A 21,275-nucleotide genomic window follows, 5' to 3' on the forward strand; every position below is an offset into this window, starting at 1 on the left:
GTATCGGAGGGTGGAGTGGTCGTCAGGCACGAGGCCATATCCTTTAGAAACGAGACCCTGTACAGGCCGGATGGGGTGCATCTCTCTATAGTCGGCATGGATTTGTTTTTTCAGAATTTGATAGACGCATTGAGAAGTTTAGAGGTTTAGTTGAGGGAGTTTTTGTCATTAGATTGGTGGCGGGTCAGTTCAAGTTTGAACTGATATGGCGGAAAGAACGGTAGTTTAAATTAGAGCTGTATCTACACTTAGCTGGTGGTTGATGTCGAGATGTGGGCATCACCGATCCAGGTGGGCCCACATCTGGACCTTAACGATCATCTACTTCGGATAGGGTAAATTGTTGCGGACATTTGTAGTTTAGGGCAGGTGGCCCAATTTTTTGAGGACTCGGGCAGAGTGGTGAGCTCTGCCTTAGTGATATTGCGAGGTCAGGGGCAGAAGCAGAAGGTCAACCCCCTGACCTTAAGGGCAAGTGGCCCCCTTTGAAAAGTCCGCTTACAAATTGTGCCGTTGTCTTGGACGCTGGCAGGTGGCCGGTCCTTGGCAATTAAGGGCAGGAGACCCTTAGATCCGGAGTTTGTTATTTTTATTACTTTGTTATTTTCCAGCAATGTTATTTATCTTGCATGCCGTTCTTTGCCCGCCACCTTAGTTAGAGCAGGGACATAAATTTTAGTTAGATTCAAATAGGCCGCCCCTGCTCAAAATAAATAAGCCATCCCCTTTAAGCCCATTCAGTTGTACGCGTCTTTATTTCTTAGATAAGTAGCGTGAGTGTGGATGAATGCCTATGTCTGTGTGGAGTTTAAGAAATCTTTCCAACCTACAACAACTTGCTTGGAGTTTTGTAACCTACAGATCTGAAACCTGGGGACTAGAGACACACACAGAAAAAAGTTTTATAACACCCTTTTATCTTTTTATTGAAATTCTAGTCCAGTGAATAACCTAAAATAGCATAACCTAAAATATTTAGTAAATGAAAAAAATATACAGTACAGTATATATCTGAAAATGAAGGTGGATATTTAGTATGAATAAAATTATACAAATCAATTGGTAACTGTGTTTGCATCTGTCAGGTGTGAATAATAATGTGATGCTTTTTCGGCAATGTGATATTCCTCAGATCACACTTGCCAATCAGTTTTCTGTCATGAGATAACCGTTCTAGAGGACAGGATATTGAAGCCAACAATATTTAAAATGGCTTTTATCTTTTGAAAGCTGTTTGAAAAATGTCTCGTTTTTCCTGTACAGACACTCAATATTACATAGGATTTTCTATGTTGTTTTATATGTTGGTGAAGCATAAAATATATATTGTTTTGTTATTTTATGTAATATGAAGGATGAATATTGCAATGAGAAGAATAATTCAAGAACAGAAACATTTTGAGAAAATGAAGCATACAACCTTCACAACTTCTGCCCTACACATCTCAACACATCATGTTAGATTAGATTAGGTGGTCATATATGTATATGCTCAGGCTACCGGTCAGGGGCAGTTCCAGAAGAAACTCACAGGGGGCACCATGATCGGTAAAGGTGGGGGTTTGCCTCACACCAGCGCCTCTATATTATTCATCCAGATGTTCTAAGTGCCGGTCTTCAAGACCTCTATATATACATTTGTATATTATTATGGGAGAGATTCTCTAAGATAAAAATGCGGTAAAAACCCCGTTATCAGGGTTTTTACCGCATTTTGGGATGCTGTATGCGGGTTACCGCGGCGGGGGGCATCGCCAGAAAAATCTGGCGATGCCCCATAGAAGCCAATGGGCTTCTACCACAACCCGCCGCTGCTCTGCGCCAACCCACCACCGCCCCGCGCGGACCCCCACCGCCCCGCATCGCCCCCCCCCCCCCCACCCACCTCTCACCTGTGTCCGGGCAGCACAGAGCTGTGCTGCCCGGACCTGTGACCGGGTGTGGGAGGGAGGGGAGAGCCGCCGGGACCTGCTGGGACCCGGCGACTCTCACCGCAAAGGACAGCTCTTAACGCAAGAGCTGTCCTTTGCTATAATTATCGCATATGTTAGAACATATGCGATAATTATAATTGCTATGGGTGGCGAAGGGGGGCGGAGAGTGTTAGAGAATCTCCCCCTATGTGTGTAAATACATCGATCCCTTGGGATCTCCAGTGCTGAAAGTGTGAATCAGCATAAGCTATTACGGTGCGGCACATATATTACATATATGATAACATGTATATATGTATTTATATACTGTATATTTGGCTAGCGATCCCCCTCTACACTACATGGTCAGCGTTGCAGCCGCCACTGGTTGGGAATGAGAGAGAAAAAGTGAAAGTAAGTGTGCATATGTGTTTGTGTGTGTGTGAAAGTGAGCTTGAGAAATAATTAATGAGAGAGGGGGAGGAAAGAAATGGTGAGAGATGGAGCTGGGGGGGGGGGGCAGACCTGGGGAAAGCTCTCTGTATTCCTGTTTCCAAACTCACACCACAATCGCAGAAGCCCCCTACCTCCCTGTGTGACCGCAGTACCAGTAGAAGGACCAGTCTGCCTATATAACATGCTCCCACTACACTGTGGGAGGATGCAGCTCACTGGAGTCCTGGCTGCACGGAACACACGGGTAGGGAGCGTAGACACCAGGCACTGTAAAGCGCAATGTGCATGTTCCTGTGTCTGGGTAATGAGCGGATATCGCAGAACAACAGACATAAGAGAATGGAGGCAGGTCACACACTGACAGACAGCACTGCACTGTACACGGCTCCCTGACTGTGTGTTCCTTGCAGCTGGGACTCCAGTGAGCTGCATCCTCCCACAGTGTAGTGGGAGCATGTTATATAGGCAGACTGGTCCTTCTACTGGTTAATCGCGGTAGAAGTTCCGTATCCGTGGTTACCTGGGACAAGGACAACCAATAAATAAATGAATGCCCCACCATCCAAATCATATTGGTGTCCAAGCGTTGACCTGTAAGTCGAAATGATAGATAATGTTAGCAAGATTGAAATAAAGGCAAACATATGGCAAAATTTTAACGGGCCCGGGAGATTCCCTTAAAGGTGATTTTGGAGTTCTATATTAAATTGTTGATAACTACTAGGACTGTGATTTGGGTGATCTATTTAAGACTAATTGATTATTTGACCCACTTAAATTATTTATAATCCCTACTTGTTGTTTCTTATATTGTGGGGTGGGGTGGGGTGGGGGGTGGGTCGCCCGATTTGACTTGAGGCAAAAAACACAAATCTTCCACCAGTTGGCTAGAGCCTAATTTAAGACTGGTGATAACACAAAAAATTCCTCAAGGCCCCCCAAACACTAAAGCGCGTTTGGGCGAGCGGCTACTCCTCAAATGGGCTCACTGGACTATGTCGGCCTGATGTATCGCTTAAATGCACCAGACCGCCATCTTCCGAGTGCTCGTATGTCGACCTGAGACCAACCCGCCGCAGCGGCTGCCGAAGCGGCACCGATACGGAAAGAGTGTGTCCCAAAGTCGGCTGGAGAAAGACCCTGATGCAATATACAGCGCCTGAAAACCGACCTAAACTGGAAGTTAGTAAGGGGGGACCCGTCGATGTGCATCAGCCAGGCCCCAGGCAATTGGGGCCGCAACTCCACGTAAGCCAGAGCCGCCGCCACCGGACAGATCCGGCGGTCGCCACTCCGATCCAAATGGACCCACTGACCCCTGCCCGCTACATCGGTCTTTGAGCGCTGTATCTTGCACCATAAACCGTCGTGGTGCACGTCGACATGGCCGAACAGCATAGGCGAGGGAGATGCCCTGGTTGCGGACACCAGTTCGCCTACTCTGAACGCCCCATGGAAAGCCATGGCAAAGGCCAGCCTGAAAAGTCGAACCTCGTAATCGTTTGAGCAAATTACTCTTAGGGACTTCGAGATTCGACGCAACAGGCCGGCATCAATCGGCCGGCGCCTGTCGGGCAAAACCGGCCTGGTTCTGGCCCATCCCTTTAGCATCCTGGAAAGGATGAAAGACTTGGTGATGTCTCTCTTCCCACCAAGACGCAAAAAGAATGATATGCCTGCCAGAGAGCGTCCAACAAAACTTCTGGACTTACCCTCCATGTACAGGTTCCATACGTAGGCAATAATAAGACGCTTAGAGCTCTTACCTGTGCCACCCTGTTCAAGCATGAACTCGCTCCAGCTCTCCCATGAGGCCAGATAAGCTCTAAAGGTAGCCGGCGCTAGCGACCGCAGGACCAGCTCCTCTACCCCTCCAGAGGCACCTGCCATAAAAAAGATGGACATTGTTCACCATACTTCTGGGCTAAAGGCACAAGTTGCCTGAATCTTACCCATTCGAAACGGGACAATGCATCCGCTACATCATTAAGTACGCCTGGGACGTGCTTGGCTCGCAACGTAATGTTGTTCGCCAAGCACATCATCACTATCCGTGCTAAAATACGCAAAACTGGGAGAGAGGTTGACCTTAGTTGCGTAATGGATTGGACCACCCCTAGGTTATCACACCAAAAGACAACCTCCCTGTTTCCCAATTCTGCGCCCCAGAGCTCTAAGGCGACCGTTATTGGAAATATTTCCAATAATAGCATATTCTTGGTCATGCCGTCTCGTGCCCAAGATTCGGGCCAGGCATCTGCGCACCATCGTCCCGCATAGAATGCGCCGAATCCGGAAGATCCTGCAGCATCTGTATATAATTCCAACTCCGCATTTGCAACGGCTGGAGCTTGCCATATGCATATGCCGTTAAAATTATCCAGAAAAATTTCCCACACTTTCAAATCCCTCTTCATTTCTGAAGATAGACGTAGAAAATGGTGGGGTTTGCGAATCCCGACGGTCGCTCGCTGAAGTTTTCTACAAAATATTTTGCCCATGGGTATAACTCTACATGCGAAATTAAACAGGCCCAATAGAGATTGGGCCTGTCTAAGTGTTAACTTAGCAGCCGCGATGGCATAAAGTATTTCGTCATGTAGACGGCGTACCTTATCCAGAGGAAGTTTACACAGACCCAGCTCGGAATCAATTTCAATTCCAAGGTACACCAGATTAGTAGTAGGTCCCTCGGTTTTTTCCCCTGCCACGGGAACCCCGAAATCTTTAAATAAATCAAGCGCTGTTTCTAGTAACCTAAGGCACAGGTCAGAACTTGGAGGACCTACTAAAAGAAAGTCATCCAAATAATGAGTAATGCTGTCAGCAGCCGTCACTTCCTGTAGGCACCACTGCAAAAATGTGCTAAAGCGCTCAAAATAAGCACATGAAATGGAGCAACCCATTGGCAAACATTTATCTATGTAAAAAACCCCATTCAATTTAAATCCCATGTACTGAAATGCGTTCTTATGTAAAGGTAATAGTCTAAAAGCTGACTCAACATCCAATTTGCACATGAGGGCACCAGGACCGATTTTTCGAATGATGTCTATAGCATCCTCAAATAAAAAATAATTAACTGTGCACAAATCGTCATTGATGGCGTCATTGACCGACGACCCTCTAGGACAAGAAAGATGTTGAATCAGCCTGAACTTCCCTTTAACTTTTTTGGGAACCACCCCAATAGGGGACAAAATTAGTCCCTCAACTGGTGGTGTTGAAAACGGGCCTGCCATGCGACCTAATTTTACCTCGGCTTCAACTTTTTGGGATATTATGTCAGGATATTCCATGGCGGAGCGTGAGTTTCCCCTAGTTCCCGTACTAATTGGAGCGGAAACAGGTAATTGAAAACCTTGTGAAAATCCGGACTGCAAAAATCTTGCTCCATCTCTGTCCGGATACCGTTCCAGCCATGGTAACATCCTGACTAATACTATTGGAGTTGGGGCTCTATCCAACGACAGGTGCCGCTGGACCGCGGCTTTGTTTTGTCGTGGACTGAGCCCCACCTCCCCCACCAGTTGGTGGTTTTGTGCAATCCTTGATTGCGTGTGGACCTCCGCATCTGAGACAAAGGTGCCGAAAACGACACCGGTTTCCCAGGCTGCATTGCCCATTATTAAATGAGTAGCACTTACCATGGCCAGGCTTAGTATTACCTCCCTTATTAATGTTATTGTAAGGCCTACTCCCATACTGTCTTACCCACCCCTTATTCTCAGCAGCCCTAATAGGTGTAGCTGATTCGGCAACTTCGCCGTATAACTCTACGTCTTTTTTACCAAAATCGTACACCTCCCGGCCGTGCTGCTTCCTCCTAAACTCTTCGTCATAGACCCGCCAACCGGGACCGACGTAAGAGGTGTAGAGTTTATGAATAAGGAACTGGTATCTCACCAGGTTCACATATTCATCTGGATGTGTCTCTAAATAACAGGCCGCAAAAATAAGTATGCCTCTAACCCAATTATTATAAGTGCGAAAGGCATCCTCGCTAGCGGGTCCTTTCTTCCTTGTGGCTAGGAGGGCCCGCCTATCCTTGCTTGTTAAAGCAAAGATATCTACATAGCGCCCTTTTCTAATCCTATCCCTGGCCCTAGGGCGCAAGCCCCGCTTAACAGCGGTGTTCGCGCACTGTACTGCATCGGACTCGACCGATACATTAGAGGATCCGGAGCTATGGGACCTATATTCTCTACGCCTCTTCCGCCTTCGTCTCCTCGCGACGCCGTCCGAAGATGACTTATCTTCGGAAGACGTCGATGCCAACGAGGAATCCGAGGTTTCATTTCTGCGCCGTCTCTTCCGAGACTTTGCAGATCTTTTTCGTCTAGCTTTCTTCTCTTCGGATGAATCCTCAGACCCACCACTGCTAGCCCCAGCATTATCATCATTTGTCCAGTCAGGATCATTCGTGGACTCACCAGTATCAGATAATGCTGCCCTCCTTCTTCCACGAACACCCCTTCCTTGACTTGACGATGGTCCTTCCATGGCTTGCTCCGCGGAGTCTTGACCTGTCAATAGAGGTTCATTAACAACCCCCATCACAGTTGGGACATTCGGCGATACCCTTTCAACAGAGGAAATGGCATTTCCCCCTTGCGCCGCAGTAATAGTCGGAGCTATCGCTTTGGCTATGAGGTCAGATACTGACTCCAGAGTTGCCGAAGGGGCAGTGTCCCCCTGCCCACCTGGCCCGGTGGTTAACAGAGGAGCCACTGCCGACACCACTGCAGCGCATATAGATGTAAGCGCCGATGTGTCTAATGACACAGTGTTACCCTCCGTGTTCCTCCCTGCAACCGCGTCCGCATATGAGCGGCCCGGTTGCCTCCTGGCCCCTTGTGGCACCCTATTGATCTCCTTAGCCTTCTCCGCGACCAACCTTCTCCTCGCTGCCCGTCTAGACCTGGCGTTAGAATTTCTAACCCCCTCTACCGGATTCATTTCTGAATCACTTTGTTGGTCCCCGTCACTACCCCCACCTTCTCCGTTTGAAACAGCAAAGGGGGCTTGCTCTTGCGGACCGGATTCGCTGCTTTGCGAACCCACTTCACCTGAGTCACTGCTTGAGGATACGGATTCAGCCGAATCCTCGCTATTATCCTGCCACGTAGCTACGGACGATTTAAACATTGCAAATTCGGCTTCAGTGAGTTTATGCCTCATGTCCTCAATAAATTGTCCCCTGGGGTTGCTATCATAACTAATACCACCAGATGGCGCTGTTCCCTCATTCCTATTCTTCCCTTTTCCTTGGGACCTCCTGCTATTACCCCTTCTTACAGCAGAGGGCGCTCCAGGCATAGAAGTGCCTGCAACACCCTCTGCAGCATCTGAGGCTTCACCCCTACGGCCAGTTATTCCTCTGGCGGTCATTACACGCTCAGTGCTCATAGGCACTGCTCCCCCCTTTTTACTTTGCGCTCTGGTCCCCCGACCATCGCGCCTTGACTTCCCTTTCTTGCCTGCTTGCAGCGCGGATGCGGGTCCGGAGTGACTCCTGGTACCCGCATCCCTCTTTGCTGATGCGGCGGATGCTTCAGGCCTAGCGCCTGAGCTCCGCCGCGTAACGCTGCTTGATACAGCGGGGACGGGTGCAGGGACATACCCGCTAGCCGCTCGCCCCCTCGCGCGTGACTGGCGTGAGCGGGTTGCCGGAGGGATTCCTGAGCCTCCGGCAGCACCGCCACGCCGCCCTGACCTGCCCTGCATACCCTTGGAGACCACCGGAGCGGGCGGTCCCGCCTGCGCTCCGGCAGCCCTCCGTCGAGGAGAGGGGGATAGCCCCCTCTCATCTCCTCTGCATGGAGGCCTGGCTCTGGCCCTGGTAGACTCCCCAGACTCGCCTAGCGCAGCGTATCTAGCGGGAGCCCCCGCAGTGCGCTTAGGCCTGGCTGCCATGCCAAAAACAAATAAATCAGTTTTAGGCTAGATATAGAAAGAGGTAAAGATGTTAAAGTGGTGAAGATAGTTTAGCAGTAAGAGTAAGATAAATGGGGTGAGAGAGAAAAGAGATAGGTAGAGAGAATATAAGGAATATTAGAACTCTAACACAGGCTAATAATTGTCTGTACTCAACAGTCCAACGTTTCCTGAAGCAAGAGGCAGAATCTTCTGGAAGCAAGAACATCACCCCATCAATCTCCACCTCTGACCTCAAGCAGCCTATCCTGGACCGTCATTCAAATCAGCCGGCCCGTCAATCAAGACAAGCCGAACCCCCGGGCCCAGATCCAGTGTGTGAGCTAAGGATTCCTGCCAATAGCCAGGTGAGTTTATGCTGTTTTCAGCCAGACAAGCTGGCTTCTACAGTCTTTCTTAAGCTCTGGTTGAAATCAGAACCCAATTCAGGGTTCATGGGGTGAATAAAAAGAGTGGGAGGGCTTATTTTCATTAGGTCCAGCTGCAAAGACAAAACAAGATGTCAGTAAGCAGGGTTTCTCTTTCACTACCTGGAAAAGGAGGTTGGGAGTCTATAGAGAAAAGCAGCTACTTTTGTTTGTGTGACAAAATTTACCTTTAAGTTTATGGTTGATGGTATTTTTTTTTTTTTACTAAGGGAAGTTTATCAAATATGCCAAACATTGCTAGCTCTGGCTTATAGTTTAGTCAATGGGGACCAATGCTAAATCAGGCTTGTTTAACATTGATTTCTGTTAGAGATCCGAACCCCCACGAACTTACCTTATCCGAGGCCGGATCCAAGGAGTTCGCCGGGTCCCGCCATTTTCAGGCCTCGAGTCCAAATCGAGGCCAAAACATCATCACCCTGTGTCGGATTCGGATCTCTATAAAAGGTCCGGCTCTGGCGCCATCTTCATTCTGCATGTAGAAGTCAGACAGCACGGATGTGGCCGTGCTGTCTGCACAAAAGAAAAACCTATGGGGGACAAAAAAACACTGTGGGGAGATATACTAAGGAGGGGCAACTAATGGGGGACCAAAAAGAGGCTGCATAAACTGAGTGGGGCTGCTCAAGGGGGACAACTGTAAAAGTCGGGAATCTAAAGGTACATTTACTAAGGGGGAACTAATGGTGCAGGAACTTTTGTACATCTACTAAAGGGGAACTACTAAGTGGAAAGCTGTTCAGGTTACAGCTACGAAAGGGTCATTAGTAAAGCTACTACTAAAGGGGGGCTGTTATATGGGACTACTGTGGGGGACATTTAAGGGGGGCTCTCTGAAAAAAAGGTGTTTTTATTTTCCTTAACCTGCAAGGGGTGTTAAGTGTGCCATATCAGTCCAGCTGTGCTGCCCAGTGTCCCGTACCAGTCATGGGGTGCCCGCATGTGTGCCATATAATTCCAGGGGTGCCCAGTGTCCCATATTAGTCCAGGGGTGCCCCCGTGTGTGCCTTATAATTATATGGGTGCCCCCATGTGTCCCATATCAGTCCAGGGGTGCCCTCATGTGTCCTGTATCAGACCAGGGGAGCTGCCCTTTTTTTTATGAAAAGAAAAAAAAGGTGTTTTTTTATTTTTACTGCAAGGGCTGTTAAATGTGCTGTATCAGTCCAGGGGTGAGCCAAGAGTGCCGTATAATTTAAGTGGTGTTACTAAAGTCTGCCGTATTATTCAAGGTGTGCTGCTCTTTTTTTTAATTAAAAGAATAAAAGTTATTCTTTTTTTTACTGCAGGAGTGTCGCCATGTCTGCTGTATAATTCCATGCCTGCCGCCATGTGTGCCGTATCAGTCCAGGGGTGCCGCCATCTGTGCCGTATAATTCCATGTGTGCTGTATCAGGTCAGGGGTGCCTGCATGTGTGACGCATAATTCCTGGGGTGAGCCAAATGTGTTATATAATTCATGGGTTGCTGCCAAGTCTTCTGTATAATTCATGGGGTGCTGCTAAGTGTGCTGTATCAGTCCAGTGGTGATGCTAAGTGTGTCGTATAATTCCAGGGGTGAGCCAAGTCTGCCGTATAATTCATGGGGTGCTGCCAAGTGTGCTGTATTAGTCATGGGGTGATGCTGAGTTTGCCGTATCATTCCAGGGGTGAGCCAAATCTGCCAAATAATTCCTGGGGTGAGCCAAGTCTGCCATATAATACATGGGGTGCTGCCAAGTTTGCTGTATTAGTCCAGGGGTGATGCTAAGTGTGCCATATCAGTCCAGGAGTGATGCTAAGTGTGCCATATCAGTCCAGGGGTGCTATTAAGTGTGCTGTATCAGTCCAGGGGTGCTATTAAGTGTGCTGTATTAGTCCAGGGGTGATGCTGTGTGCCGTATCAGTCCAGGGGTGATGCTAAGTGTGCCGTATCAGTCCAGGGGTGATGCTAAGTGTGCCGTATCAGTCTAGTGTTTGTGCCGCCCACTTGTGTCGCTTATCATAGTTATCTAGCTACTTCAACCTTTTGGCCTAAAAACAATATTGTGAGGTATGAGGTGTTCAGAATAGACTGGAAATGAGTGGAAATGAATGTTATTGAGGTTAATAATAGCGTAGGTAGCAAAGTCCACTTTTAGTCCTGGTTCAGATATCCTTGTGGATACCTGAACCAGGACTAAAAGTGGACTTTGCTACCCATTGAGGCTCTACAAAAATACAAGTAAGGACAGCACATCAGTCTCACAGGGACCACCGTCCATAACCACACAGAACAGTGGCAGCCATCCCAGATATGTGAGTTAGTCAACTGTCCCCCCCAAAAAAGAACTTATGCCCATTTGGAGTCCAAATAGGAACAGTATCCGTCTATGAAGGACTAGCGGGGTGCTTTCCCTCATCATCCCCAAACTATTCAAAGGGGTTACATATTCCAAGCCTACAACATTCATATACTAAGCTATACTTCATATACGGATCACTAGCTCCCATTCACTATTACAGGACTTTCATCGGGCTGCTCCCATCCTATGGAATGCCCTTCCACACACATTAAGACTCTCCACCACTCTCCAAACTTTCAAGCGTTCCCTGAAAACTCACCTCTTCAGGCAAGCCTATCAAATTTAAGTTCTACATGCATAACCCTCCGAGGCCCTTATGTATTATATAGCTTCCCTTCTGGACTTGTAACTTGGTGGGACTGCTATGCTATTACTGGTGCTTGTCCTTGTGTTTCCCCCCTATATTCCTATAGATTGTAAGCTTGCAGCAGGGCCCTCCTACCTCCAAGTCTGTCTGTTGTTACCCAGTTTGTCTTATCACTGTCTACTATTGTAAAGCGCAACGGAATCTGCTGCGCTATATAAGAAACTGTAAATAAATAATAAATAAATAATAAATACTAAGCACCATTTAGTTGTATGCAACACTCATTTTAATGTGTTTTTTTATGTATTTAATTTATTCATTTTTTAAATAAATTGTTATTGTGTGATTCACTTCCTCAAAAGCGCAGTTTAAATTTTGTTTTCTTGCTCTCTAACAAGCAAACCTATTTTCAACTGTGCTAACATAATTGCACAAGTGTTTTCAAGGGTTTTCTAATCATCCAATAGTCTTCTAATGTGATTACCAAACACAATGTACCATTAGAACACTGGAGGTTGCTGAAAATGGGGCTCTATACATCTATGTAGATATTCCTTTAAAAACCAGATGTTTGCAACTAGAAGTCATTTACCACATTATCAATGCATAGAGTGTATTTCTGATTAATTAAATGTTAATGTCATTGAAAAAAAACCCTGTGATTTTCTTTAAAAAATAAGGACATTTCTAAGTGACCCCAAACTTTTGAACGGTAGTGTACAGTAGGAGCCCCTCTCAACTATCTTCCTTGGGTTGTGGCTCACCATGGCTAGCCTATTGTTCTCAGCAGCAATACAATACCTAGAACAATACAGTTGGCGATTAGCAGAGTAATCCTATTACTCATTTAATTCTATTAAAGGGCTAAATGAAGAGGGCTCCATCTGTCCGTACACTTGCAAAAAATGCAAGAAATGCCAGAAGAATCTTGATTCGCTCTTGGGAGAGTGGACCAAGCTTCCACATTCAAACCACTTCTACAATGAAGCGAGCGGTGCTGGGGCTGAATGATGTAATCACCTGCAAATTGCATCTTTGTTCACCCCCTCCCCCCATAACTTTCTAAAGCACACCACCCTCCCCCCCCCCCCCCCCAAAAAAAAAGCCCAGCAACAGCTAAGTGCAATGTAAGTATGCTTTATGATGTCATTCAGGTGCTGTTGTTCTTCCTACTCACATTGCGCCGATTTGCCGTGTACAGTTGAGAACAGCACTGCATTATTACAGAAACATTGCTAACATTGTCGCACATCGGGCCACAACACAGAGTGCCTTAGTAGACATGCAGGCTGAGCTGATCTCATGGGATACACAAAGCTTCCCAATAAAAAGCGTGATTGCATCTACTAATGTACGCATGCCCAGAAAATGCCATCAGATGGCATTTTCAACTGACCACTGCCCGCTAACACCCTCAAATGCTGACTTCCAGTCAATTACTTTGCCAATAAAATCTTGCTGTGAATCACTCGCTGTGTGCGCACGCTGTGGCTCACATGCATCTAAATGAGAAAACACTGATCCATATGCATACAATAGCTGCTTTGCATCCTATTTGCAGAATCATTGGATATAGCTGTTTTCAGTGTAAAATGCTTTTCAATCTCAGGGGACACAATGGCAGCACAGTGCTATTTCCCAAATGTTATCTATATGTGTAAAAAAATATGTACTTTGTAAATCAACCATATAAGTTATTTATTAAAAAATTATATTATATTTGTAGCTATTGCAGTGTACGGTAGACCTGGTATTCACTAAAGGAACACAATCTTAAAATGTCACCTCTCGCATGTAACGCGTGCACAATGTGGGTGTCTCAGACACTGAAAGACATTAAGAAAAGGGAAGGTAAAAGGCAGATGATTGCAAATGTACTTCAATGCACTCGGATACCATCAGAGCAGTTTCAGGCACAGCCTGTCACCTCTTTGCACATGATTTTCTGAAAGAGACAATTTCAAAAACAGCAGGTGGGGGGTTGGAAGCAATATCCCAACAGTATGGCAATCATCATCCTCCCTGACCTACTCAGAGGCCTTCTCTAGACTTGATCGTGGCTCTAATATTGATTTGTGTGTATGTACTATTTCCATTGGAAGTAGTGTTCTTTGCTGTATGGTATTTATAGAGATAAGCTATCTACAGTTTAACTCATCCAAGTTTACATAACTTGTCAAAAAATTATATTATTTAAAAAGTGTGCGCACAAATGTTATTCTGCTATGCAAGGACAATCTGGGTAATTGACTATTAGGAGGCATCGTGCCCATTTTCAGGGCCAAGGGGAAATCCTGCAAATGCTCTGTACTATTCTTCTCACCAAGCCGAGTGTGGCTCTTCTGTACTTCAATGGGAAAACCTTCAATCCGGCAATCTCATCCTCCAAATACAGCCACAACCCCTCTGCGCATCTGCATACATCCAGAATGGCAAATGGGGGACCACACTAGACATTTTACCTTTCATAAAGCAGTAATCATACAGTATTACGGGTGGCCAGTGGGCATTTACCATCAATGTTTATCAACTTAGTGGTATCTGAATGGTAGAAGAAGTGTGTGTATCCACGGTGACCTACCATCAATGGTTTCCACAAGTTACCAATGTCTTGTGCCTCAATGTACCACCTTAAATCACAGCAAATATTTGCTTGCTACAAAGTTATGGTCACACTGTATAGTCTATTAGTGTGTAGTATGAATGTTGTGCGTATTCCTCCCTGAATAGATACTGTAAACTCTGTTTTTGGATTTAGGAAGTCTAGTTACGTAACGGTCTGTAATTACAAAATAACACGAATGATCTGCAAAAATTATTGCAAAGAATGAAAGTAAAATAAAAAAAATTACTCACACATAAGGCCATCGCACCAAACTACACCAATGTACATGCCTTCGCTTATTTCAAAATAGCTCCCAACCCGACCTCTCCACTCTTCTCAAGATCTGTCTCTCATCCACACTAATTTCTTACTTCCATGCCTGATTGCAGGACTTTCTTTGGGCTGCACCCTCTTCAGGCAGAACCGTTAACTCAGCCATCATAAGCTTTTCTATCCAATTATATCCCCACTGTGCAGTTCACACATATCCTCCACATATATTCTTTCTTCCTTCTGACCCCGAAGGTCAACTAATCAGCTCCTGGTGAAAACATTTTTTTGTGATGTTATGATGTTCCATTGGTCATTGATATTTTTTTAATCATTTTACATAAGTTTTAAATAGATATTCGGTACTCTTTACTTAGAAGGGCGCCCACGATTTTGATCGTGGGCATCGTTAGTAAAAAATCTCGGGCATCTCGGGCATTGAATGCACTAAATAATCGGGTGCGATCAACCGACGAGATGCCCGAGATTTCCCATAGGGAACAATGTTAAATGTCTCAATTGACCCAATTTTCCTGTTCAATGCCTCAATTGACCCGATTTTTCCATAGGAAACAATGTTAAATGGGCCACAGAGGCCAAATAGGCACCCTGAAGTGTATAATGGCCACCCGAATTGTTAACGCCACCCCACGATCAACGTGAACCCGATGCGTGGCGAGCGCAGCGAGCCCGCGAGGGGCGGCGGTACGCGTCCTACGACCTTTTCATACCCCCACTATCCACGTCGGCGTGGAGTTGAGAATAGAAAGTGTGGCGAGCGCAGCGAGCCACCGAGCCTGAAGCGTGGTGAGCCCCGCGAGGGTACGCGGACAGCTGTGAAGCCCGCGAGGGGACGCGGATACCTGTGAAGGTATCCGCGTCCGCTCGCCACGCTTTCTATTCTCAACTCCACGCCGACGTGGATAGTGGGGGTATGAAAAGGTCGTAGGACGCGTACCGCCGCCGCTCGCCACGCTTCGGGTTCACGTTGATCGTGGGGTGGCGTTAACAATTCGGGTGGCCATTATTCACTTCAGGGTGCCTATTTGGCCTCTGTGGCCCATTTAACATTGTTTCCTATGGAAAAATTGGGTCAATTGAGGCATTGAACAGGAAAATCGGGTCAATTGAGACATTTAACATTGTTCCCTATGGGAAATCTCGGGCATCTCGTCTGTCGCATCGCACCTGATTTTTTAGTGCATTCAATGCCCGAGATGGCCGAGATGGGCGCCCTTCTAAGTAAAGAGTACCAGATATTCTTGACTCAATTCAAACATGAAAACCCAGACAATTTCTAAGTGGTTTTTGGGAACAAATTTGTCTGTTAAGTGGTTAAGCCACTTGTGCTAACGCATGAATATTTATATTACTGTAAGCGGTTCATGAGAACAATCTTTTGGAAACAATGCTATAAAACATGTACAGTATATTGTATTAATATGTGCCACACCCAGGGCAGTCGAGAGGAATGCTGGGCCCCAGTAAAATTTTGGGGGAGTGGCCTAAGTGTGCACTTAGGCCACGCCCCCACATTAGGCTCAGTATGACCTCTCACGCGGTCAGTGAGACACTCATGCTGAGCCTGCTGTCAGCACAGCACATGCTGTAGAAGTGTGTGCTGCTGATGCTACCCGGGAGGGACGGAGGGGGAAGGGAGGGGTCGGACCAGGGCCCCTACAGCAAGCCTGGGCTCGGGTAATTAGTACCCGTTCCCCCCTACCCCCCTCCCCTCGGCTGCCCTGGCCACACCAAAGGTGTTTCCATACCATCATAAAGGTACACGATGCCTTTGTCTCCACTCACTTCATGAGCATCTATGTTCATCCTCATACCCTATTATAATCATCATACCCCTCATCTATAATATACTTCTTTTTATTATAAATATTCTTTTTCATTTACTGAGAAACAGCAGTTTGACATCCTGTCCTTGGGGTTAGTATTCGCTACATATAGTGGCAGTTACAGTATTAGTAAAAATAAAAAGGCATCCTAATCACACAACAGACCCCTCTTGAAGCAGAGCACTGTGCCGTAGTCTAGCAGGACCAATGACATCAGAGGGCACAGGAAACTTTAGCTAAAACTCCACGGTGTATAATGTCAATATCAGGGACAAACCCTAATATCTCCAAGCGCAGAGTCAGAGGAAAATTAATTTATAACTCTTTGCAATCCAATTTTTCTTTTTTTTTGCAATTCAAACAGTCTGGTTGAAATTAATTGTAATTTTTTTTTAATTAAAAATGTAATGTTGAATGATGTTAATGTTCTTATTTTAAAGTGGCTCATCATTGGATCTGCTACTCACGCTAGGGCTGTTGAGCCTGACTACATGTTTAACTTGAAAGGGTTAAAGAATAGAAATGACTCAGTTTCTCCTACACTTCTGCCCCTAAGAATGAATCCTTTGCACAGTTTCTAATCTCATTTAAAATCATCTGGCATTGCAAAATGGAATCTTATGTCTTGCACTACTCCGCACAACTACAGTATGTACCAATTATTTTGCACTACACTACACAGATTGTTAGTAAATTACTACAATAACGTGTGCAGGGACCAACAGGAAATGTAATTGGAATGATTGACAGATTTTTGCAGTTTGTTGACGGTTCATAAAATGGCAAGGTTATTAATGGCAAATCCCTCAACATTTTTCTTTTCTGACCACACACAATATTGATTTGTAATCCAATAATCTAATGTTAAAAATATATTTTCTCAGAAAAATTTCTTGTGTAAAGACCAATCAAAATATGATTTACTTGAGATTATCATCATGTGCAGTAAAAGGATTATAATTCAATCAAGGGTTATTGAATTGTAATCAGTCAATCTGCCCACACACTCCGCAGAACAGTTGTTCGCATGCAATTTCCCATGTGTAATGCTGGCAACCCATGCACTGACTCCTGCAATGATATTAGGGAATTGGCCTCACATCCTAATATACATATTTTAATAATGTGATCCCATGCCTAATGCCCGGTACACACCAGCACGACCCGCTCACGATGTGCACCGTGACCGGGTTCCGATCGCGACCCGCACACCGGGTGTATGGTCGTTTTCAGATCCTACCTGCTGCAGGTAGGATCTGAATAACGACCAACCGACCCGCAGAGCCGCTGATCGGGATCGGACCAGAACAGGCAAAAAAGGGCCCAATCTACCTATAATCTACATCCAATCGGTCGGGATTGGATCTAGATTGATGGGATTGGGCCCTTGTCATTCTGGTGTGTACCCTGCATAATAGTGTATGATCATGACTGACCTGTAAGAAGTCTGTGATCCAAGTAGATACCCAGCTGCTTGGCCTGAGCACCAATCCTGTCCAGTTTGGCTTCTTCCTGGGATGGCACCTTTCATACTAAACCTGGGATGCATTTCTATTAGAATGTCAGTAACAGGGCCAAAATGAAGGTCTACAGGGGCCGTGGACAACAAAAAAACCAAAGTCCCTGTTGCGGATGGGAACTAGTAGCACTAATAGTTCCCATCTGCTGCATGGACCCAGCCTCTGACTTTCCATCCACCACTGGGACCCCACCACTGACTTCCATTCTGCCGCATGGACCCTGCCACTGACTTACCATCTGCTGCAGCGACCCCCTTCCTGCCCCGTGCTGCCCAACGTCTCCCGAATCCTGCAGCGGTGTGGGGGCCCTGGATGTGTGCGGGCCCCAGGGCGACCACCCCTGCACCCCATGGATAATCTGGCACTGGCGCACAAAGATGAAGTTATTAGAGAGAGGGAGGGGGGGGGGGGGGGGGCTCCGCAGACATTGTATGCTTTCATGGGGTTAAATAGCATTGCTGGGGTGTGTTGTGCAACAGAGCTTGCACACTGTATGATGCTTCTAAGCATCTCTGGAAATCCACAACAACAATAAGTTGCCCTGCATAGCCAATCAGCATCAGCAGAGGCAACATGGGAAGGAGGGACATGTCTCTGCACCTTTCATACCAGCCAGTAACCCTGGACCAACCCTGGTAGTTAGCAGGGTTGAAACCCCTGGGCATCAGTCCCTGGATTTTGGCCCTGGACCCTTTCACACCAGCACTTGTCCAGGGTTGTTCCAGGGACCAACCCAGGAATTTTGGCTGGTGTGAAAGGGGTATAAGTTCCATGCTATTGGGTAAATCATGGAAAGTCCTGATTGGTGTGTAATACAGTTTGTGATGCACATAAAGGTGAAGTGTTTTAACCCCAGCTGTACCACTATTCTATGGCTTTGTCATTACTCCACTCACATAATTAATATAGCTAGAAACCAAATAATTTGGCAAGCAAGAGGTGCTGCTATCTTACAGTTAGAAATCTCCAATTGTTAACTATACAAGGAAATCCAAGTACATTTTGACAAAAAGGAAACATCCACAATTAGAGGAAGAACAGGGTGAGGCTTAAAATAATTATTGAAAAAAATGTAACTTAAGACAAGCTTGATTAAAACTTCCTTTTTCTTGATAAGCCATAGTATTGTGTTGCATTCTGCTGGAGAAAGTATATTACAATTGGAAGAATAAAACTTAAAGTAGCTTACAAGCATTGCTTATAGCAGAACAGTATAAGCTGTATATGCAGTTTGGTGGAGGCTGTCATTTTTTTCACAGGTGTTTGCAATCATTTGCAAAGAGAACTACAGTAGTATAACCTGCGCATTCCTGGAAAAAAAATAAACCCAAATAAAAACGTGAGTTAGGGTAGTGCATACTTGCCAACTCTCCCTGACGGTCACAGAGACTCCCTGAAATAACAGCAATCTCCTGGACTCCCTGAAGAGTCTAGCAATCTTCCCGATTGCACCTGGGAGATGGTTACAGATCACCACGATGTGCATCATGGCTGACCGATTTAATGATACATCAGTCATCCAAACACAGTAAGCAATGTCTTACACGACAGCGAGATATTGTCCATTAGCTGCATACTGTCGGCTGCCAGGGCATTCCATCTGATATGCAGTACAGAAGGTGAGACGATGCCAGCGAGTAGGAGCATGCAATTATTGTTACACATCAGGTGATGCCTATAATATGTTGTGGTTATCTGCCAGAACAGATAGCATATTGGGGTGGATGTATTAAGCCTGCTAAAGTTATATAGTGGAAGGTGATAATGCACCAGCCAATCAACTCCTGTCATTTTTCAAACATAGCTGATTGGGGCAGATGTATTAAGTCTGCCAATGTCTGATGTGTACTCATCCTTACATCCATTATGTAATTGTTACACAATTGGAAAAATAAAAACATATAAAACATTCAGATTGGATCAATTCCGATTGGATATAATGCACAATAATTCTTAGGGCTAAATGTAATTTCAAATAATTTTGCCATGGCCACTTGAAAGTATATATACCTACTGTATGTGTCAAACTATAACTGCTTAGGGGCTTGTTTAAATTTGGATGTAAGTAATTTTTATAACACAACTCTCAGGCAGTTTATGTCCATTTAATACCATGCTCATAGATGTTGTTTTCACAATCTTCCTGAAATGCTTTTTCAAAAGTAGGCATGTATGGGATTAGGATACATGCTGCTTGTATGAACTCCTGGCGAATGAGGCAGTTGCTCAAGCAATATTATGTGTGTGTTTAATGCATTTCTGCCCCATCTCTTGATGCTACTTTTTGTTCAAGTGGTACATTACTATATACTGGTGCAAGAGTGGCGATCCTGGACTTTGCTTTTTCAGGCATTTAAATTCCAACTGCTGTGTCCAGCAATAGACATTTTAGGTTTGCTTACACTGATACTCCAACAAAATTCAATGTCGGGGGAGGCCTAAATATCCAGACATCTTCACCGGACACAGCACTGAGGCTTTCAGGAAGTGCTTGAGCCTAGCACACTGTCCTGGGCATAAGACAAGTGGGTAGTAACTCATTGCCTCTGCAGACCTAAACCTATTAGAATCTGGAAATGTATGGAATCTATTAATCTGGAGACCATGTACAAATTGCTTCAAAGTTTCAATCTAGTTTTATGCAGGCATTTCTGTGACACCATCAGTCACTCAGACAAACAGCTGAATAAAATGAAAGTATCTAGACAGGAGTGGTGGTTTGGAACATCTGTGTCCACCGTAAGTGTGAAGTACGACATGGAGTTTTCTTAGGAATTCAGTATAAGCGACAACTTCTTTTCTTCTGAAGTCATGTTCCCCAGTAATAACTTACATTAATTGTTCCTAAAGTCTGTCCTTAGGACACCAAGCAGTTCACTCGGCAGGTGCACAGGTGTAGTCATTACTCATTAACATTTTAAGGTGAAACTAATTATTTTGCTGTTTCCCTTAGGGAGAACTGGAAAACATGAACTGTTTGGGGTTATGAGGACAAAGTTGTAGAACCTATGACTTACTTCAGAGCCTACTACAGTTTTGGTATCATACTTGAATATTGACTATTTTATTTTGATTTTACATCATCATACTAGAAATAAGGTACCATTTTCTACAATCTATAACATCTATATTATTACATATCTAATATGAGTACTTTTCATAGGCTATGCTTAATAATATATAAATTAATAAATGTATACAAAAAGGGAAATTTATTTATTTTTCTAGTCGCTATTAAGATCTATTCAAATATAATGCTTGCAATAAAAAAAAAAACATATGTGTTTATATGCAATAACATTAGGTTAGTAATTATTTACTACAAGCTTTAAGGGGCAGGTTCCATGAAGACGCTTTGCTCTTTAGGTCTTTCAAAGACAGGGGCCTCTTTAAGGGCCAGATTCTCTAAGCTCCAAAAGTGATAAAATAGAGAGTGATAAACAGCCAGCCAATCAGCTCCTACCTGACATTTTTCAAACACAGCCTGTGACATGGCAGGTAGGAGCTGATTGGCTGGCTGTTTATCACTCTGTATTTTATCACTTTTGAAGCTTAGAGAATCTGGCCCAGAGAGAGAAGAGGGAGCAATCAATTACCTGTGTGTATACTGTTCTACACCAACCTCTGTATAGGAAAGATATGGTTACACGGAGGGCTAGTGGTTACCA

This window comes from Crinia signifera, chromosome 1, assembly GCF_055691185.1.
Source record: "Crinia signifera chromosome 1, ASM5569118v1, whole genome shotgun sequence".
In the NCBI taxonomy this organism is placed as follows: domain Eukaryota; kingdom Metazoa; phylum Chordata; class Amphibia; order Anura; family Myobatrachidae; genus Crinia; species Crinia signifera.